The 12,783-nt window shown below is 45.9% G+C and overlaps 1 protein-coding gene and 2 non-coding genes across 3 annotated transcripts in view; 2 read left to right on the top strand and 1 right to left on the bottom strand.

Moving 5' to 3' along the window:
* Positions 1-12,783, top strand: part of LOC144895270 (uncharacterized) — a 39,673-nt gene that overhangs the window by 9,491 nt on the left and 17,399 nt on the right.
* On the top strand, positions 4,591-4,662 carry trnaq-uug (transfer RNA glutamine (anticodon UUG)). Its single transcript has one exon. It is a non-coding gene; the product is annotated as a tRNA-Gln (tRNA).
* On the bottom strand, positions 10,225-10,298 carry trnat-agu (transfer RNA threonine (anticodon AGU)). Its single transcript has one exon. It is a non-coding gene; the product is annotated as a tRNA-Thr (tRNA).

Raw genomic sequence — 12,783 nt, 5'->3', positions numbered from 1 at the left:
GCAAACATTTTCCATTGCATTTCGACTGATATACAACGGCATAATCTGTGAGGTTCTGCGTTTGTGACAATTTGTTGTGGCCGAGTGGTTAAGGCGATGGATTAGAAATCCATTGGGGTTTCTGCTCCCTCATCCTCAGCACCGAGAAGGCCAAGGAGATGACCGTGCACACAAGGAATAACTTGTTTAAGTAAACCTTTTCGACCTAGCTGACCCGTCAAGAAGTCAATCTTTGTTTGTTAAATTCTCCCAGTCACCATGAGGATGAGCTGGTTTAGTGCATATGCATAGTTCCCATCGTGTAACGATGGATGGTGCGTTTGAGGGGGTATAGCTCAGTGGTAGAGCATTTGACTGCAGATCAAGAGGTCCTGGTTGATATCCGGATGCCCCATGATGCACAGCCTTGGTTTTAGGATTATTTTATTTATTATTTACTATTTAAGAATAGTCTAAAAGTACATGGATGCCTGGCTCAAACACCCTTGAGAATTGCAACAACTTGTGGTAATGTCTCTCGAATCGGTGTAATATAACTCGATTGTTTCCCTTTTTGCATGGTTCCTTTGGTCAATCCAACTCAAGTGAGGTTGGTTTTGGTTTGTTTCCATAAAGGTATGGGAAGGTTACTGTTGTAACCCTAGATTGTATCCATTCTGGCTCCATTTTGCAAGGGAGTTTATTGTTCAGTTGCATAAATATTGAAGTCAAAAGTCGATATTCCTTCTGATTATGACTTGCTAACTGCAGGCTGTATCTATATGTTTTATTATTTGACACCACCTGTGTTTTTTGGAAACCTCAGTCATTCTTGGAGGTGGCAATTTCGGGACCGGGGCTTCTTCATCTCTGTCCATGGCAAGGTCAAGTACAGTATGTCAGAAGTTTTTGCCTTGTAAGTTCTCCTCATTCATCAAGGGCCTGTATAGCGCAGTTGGTAGAGCCTCAGCTTTTTAATCGCAGGGACCAGGGTTCAAGACCTGTTCAAGTGACCCCTTCCCTTAAATGTCAAACCAACCTCTTTTGTGGTCAAGTACAGTGGGTGCAATGAATAACGCATCTGACTACGGATCAGAAGATTCCAGGTTCAATGGAAAGTTATATTTTGATTTTGATTGATGTAAGAAATGCACTGTTATGATTCATATATTTGCCCAAATAAAGCGGGAAAAAAAAAAAAAAACCCTGGGACTCGCCAACCTTTCCAATTGACCTGAGTCTAAAATTAAAGTTTTGCCTGCAGACAAATTTGGAGCAGCTGAAATGGGCAAACTGCACCTCCGAGTCAGAGTTCATGGGTTTCGCCCGGAAAAGGACAGCTCTGCTCTTCATGAGGTGGTCGGGTGTGTTGCACCAAGTCAAGTCAAGTCAAGTTTATTTATATAGCCCTTAATCACAAAAGATTCTCAAAGGGCTTAACAAGCAGGCAACAGTAGATGATAGACAATAGACGACAAACGACATCCCCTGATCTGAACCCCCATCAGGGCAAGGAAAAACTCAAAACCCATTAGGGATAAAGAAACCTTGAGAAGGGACCGCAGATGGGGGAATCCCCCTTCTAGGATGACCAAGCTGCAATGGATGTGGAGAGGTTAACATGTGACAGTTAAATATAAACAGAGAGTATAATAGTCCAGGTCCAAGATGTAATGCCATTAGGACAGTTGGGCAGCCGCGGGTCTTGAGATGATCACCATCCCTCTGCTGCAGCGCCTCCACAAGGTAGGCCACGTCAGATGTCCAGTTCCGTCAAGGCAACTTCCAAACAGCCTCTCCTGGGGGGTATGGGAGAGAGAAGGAGCGGCAGTCAAAACAGGCAGGGAATATTTTTAACTAAACGCTAAAGTATAGAAATGAATCTTAAGTCGGGACTTGAACATTTCTACTGAGGTAGCAGCTCTAATATTAACAGGTAGAGCATTCCACAACGTTGGGTCAACTTCTACACTCTTTACAGTCGTTTGCATACATTATTTCTATTTTATACGAAGACACCAAGATAGATACCAAGACAATCCACGATGACTTGACGTATATTCAAGCTCAGGATTTATTCTTCCTCTGTCGTTTTGTCACCTACTCTATACCGCCATCACTGCTAGCACCCCCTAGTGGACCTTGCGGTATTACACTCAAACGCCAACAATGGAGATTTGGTTTATTTTAGACACAAACATATAAAAAATAGTAGGGTGTCTTTTTTTCTTTTACAACTGAATTTATATGTATGACATGAACTATTACTACTCTTAAATGCTCTAACCATATTTATACGTTTTAAACTGTTTTTTTTTAAACCATGTTACCTTATCTTTTATGTACCTTACACTCACACCACCCTTTTCTGCTTATAGCATGTCAACTGCCATGCAAGTCTGGAAGGCCATCAGAGAAGTAGCTAACTGCTACACTAACTGCTCTGAACGCTTCTTCAGTTTGATTAGAGAGACGCTGAACGTTATAATGCAGATAATGAATCACTTCGGTATTATGGTTAATGGAAATCAAAGGGATGATAGAAGCAAAACTGGATATAACCTGATCTGTAATTTTATACTCCTCTGGGACGCCACGAGGGATACCTATGGCGTCAATGTACGTCGGGTTGGGGGTGTCTAACCAGGGTGAGGTTGACACACCTCACCTGGTCCTCAGGGCGGCCGGTGGCATGAGGTGAGACCCTACGGAAGTAGCACTATGCACTAGGCGCTCCACATCTACTGACAATACTGTCATTGGAAGAAGGAAAGGAATCGGCGCACAAACACCAGTCATGTTCTCGGTCGGTAACCTATCACTCACGCCGGGTCCACCGCACCACCACCAGAGGTCAGCCCTGAGTATCGGCCGGAAGAAGGCATCCATCTGTAAGGTAGAATTACACCAAGAGATATTAATGCCGGGTTGTACCAATCGGGAACCTGTGGAAACGGTAATGCACATAAATTTACCTTTCGCCACTGTGCTGCTGAATATGGGCTTACCTTTGACCTCTGTAACCTCGGGGTGCGCTACGGCGAATGGCCGACAATTAGCCGAGGCTGCTTCTGGAGCAGTGGATGTATTCATCAGGGACACTCGGCGGAAATCACAGCGGGAACTATTTGCAATAAGGGGCCCACTCCCAGGCACGCTAAACAATCTGTTTTCCTTGTTTTAGCTTGTTCCACCATCAAAAGCCAATTGTTAAACTGTCCCGAAATACATGTCAAGAGCACAAACAAGGTGTCCACCAGATACCCGCTTATCGCCCTCAGACCCCAGCGTACCGATTGAGTCTGCTTTGGGGTACATAAAATAAAAAAAAAAACATAAAATATTGCAATGGTGTCATGTGGCCGGTTAGCTCAGTTACTCAGAGCGTGGTGCTAATAACGCCAAGGTCACAGGTTCAACCCCCGTACTAGCCACTCTTCTTTATGTGCTCCAGGAACAACAAAATCCCAGGGCGGCAACTTACCGGCCCCCATAACCGGCATCACACCACCCACCCTCGACAAGACCGGGGAAAGGTAAAGAAAACAGCATGTCAAAGCAGAGCGGCAAAAAACCTCTTGGTCACCAAGACTCAAGGAGCAGATCAATGGGGGCAGTGGACCCCATTATCCTCTTCAGACCACGAGTGCAGAGAATGCGGACCGTGAAGAAACAACAAAAGCCCCCGTTGACAACAACTAACAGTACACCACCACAAGGAAAACAGCATGGCGGCGACAAAAGCCCAAAACCCCCCAGGCCCCATAACCAACAGCGCACAACCCAGTCAACTGCGAAACACCCCCATCAAGGCTGCCAACCGACCGGGGAAAGGTAAAGAAAACAGCATGGCAAAGCAGAGCAGCGGCAGACCTCTCGCCCACCGTGACTGCATGATCAATGGGGGCAGATGACCCCATTGTCCGAGAACCAAAATTTTGACCACGAGCACAGAGAATGCGGTCTGTTAAGGATGAGTTCGTTGATTTGAGCTGGAAACATTTGATGCAATGGTGTCCTGTGGTCGGTTAGCTCAGTTGGTCAGAGCGTGGCGCCAAGGTCACGGGTTCAACCCCCGTACTGGCCACTCTTCTTTATGTGCCCCAGGAACAACAAAAGCCCACAGTGACAACCACCTGTGAAACACCCTCGACAAGACTGCAGAAAGACCGGGGAGAGGTAAAGAAAACAGCATGTAAAAGCAGAGCTGCAACAAACCTCTTGGTCACCAAGACTGCAAGGAGCAGATCAAAGGGGGCAGTGGACCCCATTATCCTCTACCCAAAATTTAGACCACGAGTGCAGAGAATGCGGACCGTAAAGGAACAACAAAAGCCCCTGTCAACAACACCCCTGCCCTCACGCCCCAGTGCGGCGTTGCCCGGGGAATATGGATTGCAGGTATTTGTCAAAACAGGGGCTTGTTGGTCTAGAGGTCCCGAGTTCAATTCCTGGACAAGCCCTCCCTGTCCTTTGACCTGATTATTGCTTTTTCTTTCGACACAATTCCCAAAACAACAGGATCAGTGAAGTTCAATCAACTTCAATCAAGTTCAATAATGGAATCTGACAGGATGTACTTCAGGACCTGACAATGTCTGTACCCTTGCAGGTTCCGTGGTGTAATGGTTGGCACTCTGGACTTTGACTCCAGTGATCCAAGTTCAAGTCTTGGTGGAACCAACTTGCCCTGCAGCAATCAAACATTTGGACTGTGTTTTCCTTGACCAGTTAATGTGTGATTACTTGTTGATTTGAGTACAAATACACAGTGGTAACCGTGGACAACAACTTGTCAAAAGCTCAGAACCTCACAGATGATGTCGTTGTATATCAGTTGAAATGCAATGGAAACTGGTTGCCAGTATTGTTACAAGCATGAGACTTGTCAACTCATGAGTCAGGGGATTTCACATGGATCCCCATGGATCCCCTGACACATTTTTGGTCTGAGGATTTCCCATGACTCACCACCGTCAGAAAAGTCTTGACACCATGACTGAACCCAAAACTGCATGTGGTCGACAGGATTTGAACCTGCGCGGGGAAAACCCAACAGATTTCAAATCCATCACCTTAACCACTTGACAACAACAACTTGTAAGATGCAAAAAACCCCGTGATTATGCTGTAATATCAGTCAAAGTGGAAGGTAACCTGCTAATTCAGCCAACAACCATGAAGATCCAGGCAATTTCACCTGGATCTCCATTGTCACAGACGTCTTTACACCATGACGGCCCCAAAAGACCAATGGTTAAAATGCACCAAATATTCCGTGTTACATCAGTACAAATACAAGGAAAAGTGTTGGCCAATTACGTCAACAACCATGAGACTTGTCAACTCATTAGTGGTATTTGGGATCACATTTTGGGTCAGGGGATTTCCCATGAGGACCATGTGGTTTTGGTTTTTGGTGTGAGTCTCTGTGGCCGGTCGGCCAGTGGCTCGGCTGTTAACCGGCAGGCTGGTGGTTTGAGCCCACCCAGGGACACTCTCTGAATGCATCCTACGAATTAAGCCATCCAGGCCTTTGGTTTTTACGTTGTGTGGATGAGTGGTCTAAAGCGCCAGATTAAGGCTCCTTTTGCTCGGCAGGCACTGGTTGAAATCCCACAGCTGGCATTTTCCTGGTCAGGTCCATTATCCACGACGGGAATGATTTGGGAGCAAAGGACTGTCAGATTGTACAACACAGCTGAGCACTTTGAGAAGAAGATTAAGAGAGGTCTTTTTCCCATGAGAAGGGTTTGTTTTACCCGACTGGTTGTTGCAACCGCAACACTGCTCAAGGTTCAACATGACATTGTCACATACAAAACAGGAACTCCCCTTCAGTGTAACGAACCCCGGTCTTCCATGTGACAGGTGGAGATACTTTCCACTATACTAACGAGGACTGCTGCTGAGCTGATGACAGCAGTTCGCAGATAGCATTTCAAGATGACCCCAACCATTCAACCGAGACCGAAGACAAATCCTATCTCCAGTCAAAACCTATCCAAAGCGCACTGAATCCTAGCCACTAGACCACCATGGACCTTCTCTGCCAACACTGCAACAGCAGCAGAATTAGCTCAAATGGTAGTGCGCTTGCTTTGCATGTGAGAGATAGTGGGATTGATATTTGTTTGGATGATTTGTTTAGATGATGTAGGATAAACTGTGCAGTTGTTTATTTAAGAGGATAAGTGTAGATAAGCTAGGAAAACTGTTGTCCACTGTCCATTAAAAGTGATCAGCCATTTGGTATTGAAAATTTGGATGGTAGGTTCGTCCTGGAAGATCGAAAAAAGGCCATGCAAAATGGGAAGCAATCTAGAGTTATATTACACAGACTCAAGATACATGACCACAAGTTGTTGCAAGGGTGTCTGAGCCATGCATTCATTCTTCAAACAAGGGAGTGCATCAGGACTTGAATTGGAGACCTCTTGATCTGCAGTCAAATGCTCAACCACTGAGCTATAACCCCTCAGACACATCAAACATCATTACACGATGGGAACTAACTTCTGCATATGCACTTCACCAGCACACATCCTCATGGTGACTGGGAGAATTTAACAAACAAAGAATGACTTCTTGATGGGTCAGCTGGGTCGAAAAGGTTGACTTAAACAAGTTATTCCTCATGTGCATGTCATCTCCTTGGCCTTCTCGGTGTTGAGGATGAGGGAGCAGAAATCTTCTGGCATACTGTACTTAACCACAGTAGGAGGATAAAGGAGGTTGGTTTAACTTTTATGGGAAGGGGCCTACCCTTCACCGAACCACTGAAACTGGACAGACTTGTGTAGCCCCGCACACAAACCAAGTTTCTTCCTCACATGCTGCCAGCTGATCCTTGACATCAGCTGTCACAAACATTCGCGTCATTTGGGGAACTCATCCTGATCCACGGTTACAGCTGATTTGTAGAGTAAGTAAAAAAGTCACCATACACTTACTGTTAAAGGAAGACACAGTCCAAACACTCAATTGCTGCAGGGAAAGTAGGTTCCACAAAGACTTGAACTTGGATCACTGGATTCAGAGTCCAGAGTGCAAACCATTACACCATGGAACATGCAAGTGCATTGTAGCGTCCTGGAGTACACACTGTCAGATTACATTAGCAGACCAAACATCATTACACGATGGGAACTAACTTCTGCATATGCACTAAACCAGCACACATCCTCATGGTGATAATTTAACAAACAAAGACTGACTTTTTTTCTGGGTCAGCTAGGTCGAAAAGGTTTACTTAAACAAGTTATTCCTTGTGTGCACGGTCATCTCCTTGGCCTTCTCGGTGTTGAGGATGAGGGAGCAGAAATCTTCTGGCATACTGTACTTGACCACAGTAGGAGGACAAACGAGGTTGGTTTCACATTTCAGGGAAGGGGCCTACCATTCACCGCCAGATTAAGGCTCCTTTCGCTCAGGAGGCACTGGTTGAAATCCCACAGCTGGAATTTTCCTGGTCAGGTCCATTATCCATGACTGGAAGGATTTGGCAGCAAAGGACTGTCAGATTGTACAACACAGCTGAGCACTTTGAGAAAAAACATTAAGAGATGTCTTGTTCAAGGGGGGAGGGTTTGTTTTCCCAGACTGGTTGTTGCAATTGTATCCCTGCTCAAGGGTTACAACGTGACAACATGACATACGAAACAGGAACTCCCCATCAGGGAATTGAACCTAGGTGTTCCACGTGACAGGCGGAGATACTGTCCACTACACTATCGAGGACTGCCACTTCTGTTCTCCATCCATCCTGAACTTCAGGTAAAACAGCACAATTGCTTTTTCCGAGCGAGTGAGCGACGAGACGGACATAAACACGGCAAACTACAGTATAAGTGAAACAGTTACACTGAAAAGATACACTGTGTATCTTATCCAAAGGTACCAGAGAGAAGAGGCTACAGGAGTGCTGGTGGTTGAGGGGCATAGCAAGGAAAGACAGCCTTCTGTCATTCCTTCGCTATACCCTCAGCTTCAAGAACATTAATACTCTTCTTGACATAAAAGAAGGATCCTTGCCACGCCACAAGTGGTCCTTCTCCAGGCATCCTGTCTGATCAAGCTGATCAAGGAGCAGAGCCAGTGCAGCCTTCCTCCACACCTCCCACCAGGCTTTTCAACTTTGTTCACGCCTCTGTTCACCCTCTTCCCTTCCAAACTACTACTGCGACTACCTCTAATACCATGGCCCCTGTCCCAGCATCTGACTCGAACAATAAAGTTTCTGTAACTGAGCTTGTTAGAATAAAGTGTATATACAATTATTATTTTGTTTATCACCCTTATATCCATTTGCTTAGACAATAGAAAGTGTTTGAATGTGCTGAAGAAGGAATGTTCCCGTGACCCTGATCAGAGACCCCCAGCAACCCCCAGGTCCTGGAGGTGCCTGGATGCAGCAACAGCAACCCTGCAGATGTTCATGTTAATCCTGCAAGAATGTGTCAAGATAAGAACTAATAAAACATTACAAGTAATTGCTCTCACATACACACACACACATAGACAAACAAATACAGCTCGTGCAACTGCCTTCTCCACCCCCCCCCCCCCCTAGAGTTGCACGACCATGTAGTAGGGACCCCCGAAAGAGAATAAAAGGAGAGGAGTGTGAACTGCATATTCAGAGTGGAGCGGCATGTCACTGGGTATGTGGTTTCACTCTCCTCGCTGTGAGCAACTTTGAATATTGTTGTCTGTCTCTTCTGAATTTCTGTATTTAAGTGTTTTTTAAACACGCGTCACAGGAGTTTGAACCTGACAGAGCTTCAGCCAAAGCAAAGCTAGGTAAAAACGTAATCATGTGTCCCTTTGTTGGAATAGTTGCATCTTGTGCCTGTAGTGACACTGCCTGCAGTGATGGTTATTTCACCACCACCACCTGCTCATACCCCGTTGGAGCAGCAGCAACCACCTCCTGTGTCAACAAAACTCAAACAAAAACCATGTCTGTGCTGTGGCCAACCAAAATCAAAATATCAAGGTAATGGGACAGCAACACACAACGTTTATCAACGAGGCCCTGTCAGATACTCTTATTGCTGCAGAAGGTCTGACAGACCCTAAGATGCCGTTTAAAGATTTCAGTCAAACAGACTTCTTCCAGCGAGAGGTGGATGAGACAAGAAAGAGGGTGGAGGAAAAACAGCAGAAGAAGAGAAAGGGGGAGGAATCTCCTCCACCCCCTGTCCGAAAGTGCCTCTGCAGGATGCAGCTGAAGCAGGGCTGGAAAAGCCCCCGCATCCACGCTGGCTTCAGAGAAGTACATCTACTTGGGAACTGGAGGGATTTCCAGGCCTCTCCTTTCTATGACAAGGAGAAACAAAGGCGGCAAAATAAGTGAACAATATGTATGTTCATTATTCATAACTGCTTACATGTAGATTATTATTTGTTTTTTATTATTGAGAGTGTTCTTGAGTGTGGCAACCTGATAAATAAATATTCTTTGTTACATTGCATTGATTTTGTATTTTATTTCAAGCACTGGTATCAATATAAGCCTGATAATTTGTAATGATATAGGGATTAATTGGAAAAAATAATATTGTGGAGAAGAAAACTGTGACTTGACTGATGGCTTAGACGGGATTCAAATACCTGACTTCATTTCTCCAAAGTCTCTCTGCTTGTCTGACATCTGTCTCGCATCCTGATTGGCTGGCAGCAAAGGGCAACAACACACGCGCGGCCCGGCCGACGCACTGACCATTGCACAGAGACTACATCAGCATCACTGCAGTAAGGTTTCAATAAGTTTCTACTTCTGACAGAAATTTGCAAATACTCAAGTGCTATCCGCCTTAACTCTCAGGTGGTCCGGACTGTTACTTTTCAGGTGTCATTCTGAGTTCTGCCCATTCGCAGGAAAAAGAGCCTTTGTACTTTTTTCACATGAACTCTAAAGAAAAGTATAAGCTGAGAGACACTGCATTAGCCGGGAATTGACACTGCATTGGCAAGCTAGAATTCTACCACTGAACAACCAATGCCACATGGGGAAACACTGTCGGAGAAAAAATTAAACTGTCAAGTGGCTGAGCCTATGCAAAGTGGCGCTGAATGACAAAACATCACAATGTCATACTCTTTGGATTTAGCACCTTCTGGCGTAACGGGATCCACAACAGTCAGCTGTGGATGCACCGTAGACTCGTTTTTGAAGGGCAAGTGACAAAAAGAGGTACGTGGATCAAAATTCAGCTGTCAAAGTTTCACGGACCACACACCAGGCACTGCTGGGATTTGAACCCAGGATCTCCTGTTTACTAGACAGGCACTTTCACCAGCTAAGCCACAGCGCCAGCTGAGCAAGTAACCCCGGCAATGCTGCCTTTACTCTTCTAGACATTAACTGCTTGCACGTTGAGACAACGCCACTTGTCGTGTGTCATTTGGTCAGCAGGTGGGGAATCCCGTATGTATTTGGCACCGATACAAAGGGTTTACCAATTTGGAGGAATGCAAGGGCTCTCCAAAAGAGTCCAACACAAGTGTCACACGAGGGTCTAGAAATGGTCCCTGGGACTGACACAAATAACTAGGCTGTTAATCTGGACTAACATAACATAATAACCACATGGAAAACAAAACGCAGAGTGTATGAATGCCTTTTAAAAAGTGGACTCTGGAGGGTCAGGGTGGCATTTCTCCTGAAAACAGTCTTTGTACCTCAACGTGACCTCTGATAAAAAGTATAAAAACCAGATTCATGGAAATACCAGTAGAGGACTGCTGGAATTGGAACCAATGAGCCCCTCTTTTCTAAGCATGTAATTTGACCAACTAAAGCATTGGGCCTGCGAAGCATGCAAACTTGACAATGGTGCCTTTAGTAGAAAAGGAAATCCTGTGCATCTGGCACGGACACAAAAACAGTTCGCCAATGGGTAAAAATGTTCATACAAGGGATGGAGACCAAAGTGTCAATTGTCACCTGTGAAACACCCTCCAGAGGTAAAGAAAACAGCATGTCAAAGCAGAGCGTCAACAAACCTCTCGGTCACCAAGACTGCAAGGAGCAGATCAATGGAGGCAGTGGACCCCATTATCCTCAGCAATTTAGACCACAGGTGCAGAGAATGCGGACCGTGACGGAACAACAAAACCCCCCATCGACAAGACCCCACCCCTCATAATCCCCCAGCCCCATAACCAACAGCACATAACCCAGTGAACTGCGAAACACCCCCATCAAGGCCACCAACCCACCAGGGAAAGGTAAAGAAAACAGCATGGCACGGAGAATGCGGTCCGTTAAGGATGAGTTAGTCGATTTGAGCTGGAAACATTTGATGCAGTGGTGTCCTGTGGTCGGTCAGCTCAGTTGGTCAGAGCGTGATGCTAATAAAGCCAAGGTCATGGGTTCACCCCATCTGCTCCAGGAACAACAAAAGCCCACGGCGAAAACCCATCGGGCCCCATAACCAACAGCGCACAACCCAATCAACTGCGAAACACCCCCAGCAAGGCTGGAAAAGGTCGGTCAAGAAAACAGCATGGCAAAGCAAAGCGGTGGCAAACCTCTCACGCACCGTGACTGCATGAAGCAGATCAATGGGGGCGGCGACCCCATTGTCCTCTACCCAAAATTTAGACCCCGAGTGCAAAGAATGCGGACCGTGAAGGAACAACAAAAGCCCCCGTCAACAACACCCCGCCCTCATAACCAACAGGACACCACCACAAGAAAAACCTATCCAAGGGCACCTATGGCGTCAGTGTACGTCAGGTTGGGGTTTACACACCTTGTCTGGTCCTCAGGGCGTCCGGTGGCATGAGGTGAGACCCTACGGAAGTAGCACTATAGGCGCTCCACATCAATTAACAATACTGTTATTGGAGGAAGGAAAGAAATCGGGGCACAAACACCAGTCATGTTCTCGGTCGGTAACCTATCACTCACGCCGGGTCCACCGCACCACCACCAGAGGTCAGCCCTGAGGATCGGCCAGAAGAAGGCATCCACCAGTAAGGTAGAATTACACTAAGAGGTATTAATGCCGGGTTGTACCAATCGGGAACCTGTGGAAACGGTAATGCACATAAATTTACCTTTCGCCACTGTGCTGCTGAATATAAGCTTACCTTTGACCTCTGTAACCTTGGAGTGCGCTATGGCGAATGGCCTACAATTAGCCAATAAAACAAAGCATTCCTTGTAGAATTTAGGCAATCAATCCCGCTACCTCTCACATGCAAAGCAAGTGCTATACCATTTGAGCTAAGGTCCATTCTCAGAACTATATTGGTTCTTGAATTAACTGACTACTGGATCGTGGGAGGGAGCAAAGCAGCGGCTCAACATAGTCAACAGTGCATCCCATGCCGGAAAGCTCGAGGAGCGACGGAGGAACAAAAGATGGCTAACTTACCTCAAGACCGCATTGAGCCTTCCCCACCAATTACCTATGGTGGCATGGATTGTTTTGGCCCCTTTCACACAAAACAAGGGCGTAAAGAACAAAAACAGTACGGCCTACTATTCACTTGTCTATGTTCTGGAGGTGTTCACATAGAGATGCTCAAGGACATGACCACTGACTCATTCATCAATGCCCTAAAATGCTTCTTTGCCATCAGAGGTGCTGTTTGGCACATCCGATCATATCAAGGAACATACTTAGTTTGAACTGAAAATGAAATGGAAAAGTCACTAAAGGAAATAAACACAGAAAGAGTAACAGAATACCTGGCAGACAAGCAATGCAACTTTGTCATTAATGCAAGCCATATGGGAGGTGTTTGGGAGCGCCAGATCAGAACCATCAGAAGCATGCACATTTCAGT

The sequence above is a fragment of the Doryrhamphus excisus genome, unplaced genomic scaffold, assembly GCF_037039965.1.
Source record: "Doryrhamphus excisus strain RoL-2023G ecotype Guam unplaced genomic scaffold, RoL_Dexc_Guam_v1.1 HiC_scaffold_24, whole genome shotgun sequence".
NCBI classification, from domain to species: Eukaryota; Metazoa; Chordata; class Actinopteri; order Syngnathiformes; family Syngnathidae; genus Doryrhamphus; species Doryrhamphus excisus.
The sequence above is the reverse complement of the archived record's forward strand: the minus strand, read 5'-3'. Positions and strand labels throughout refer to the sequence as shown.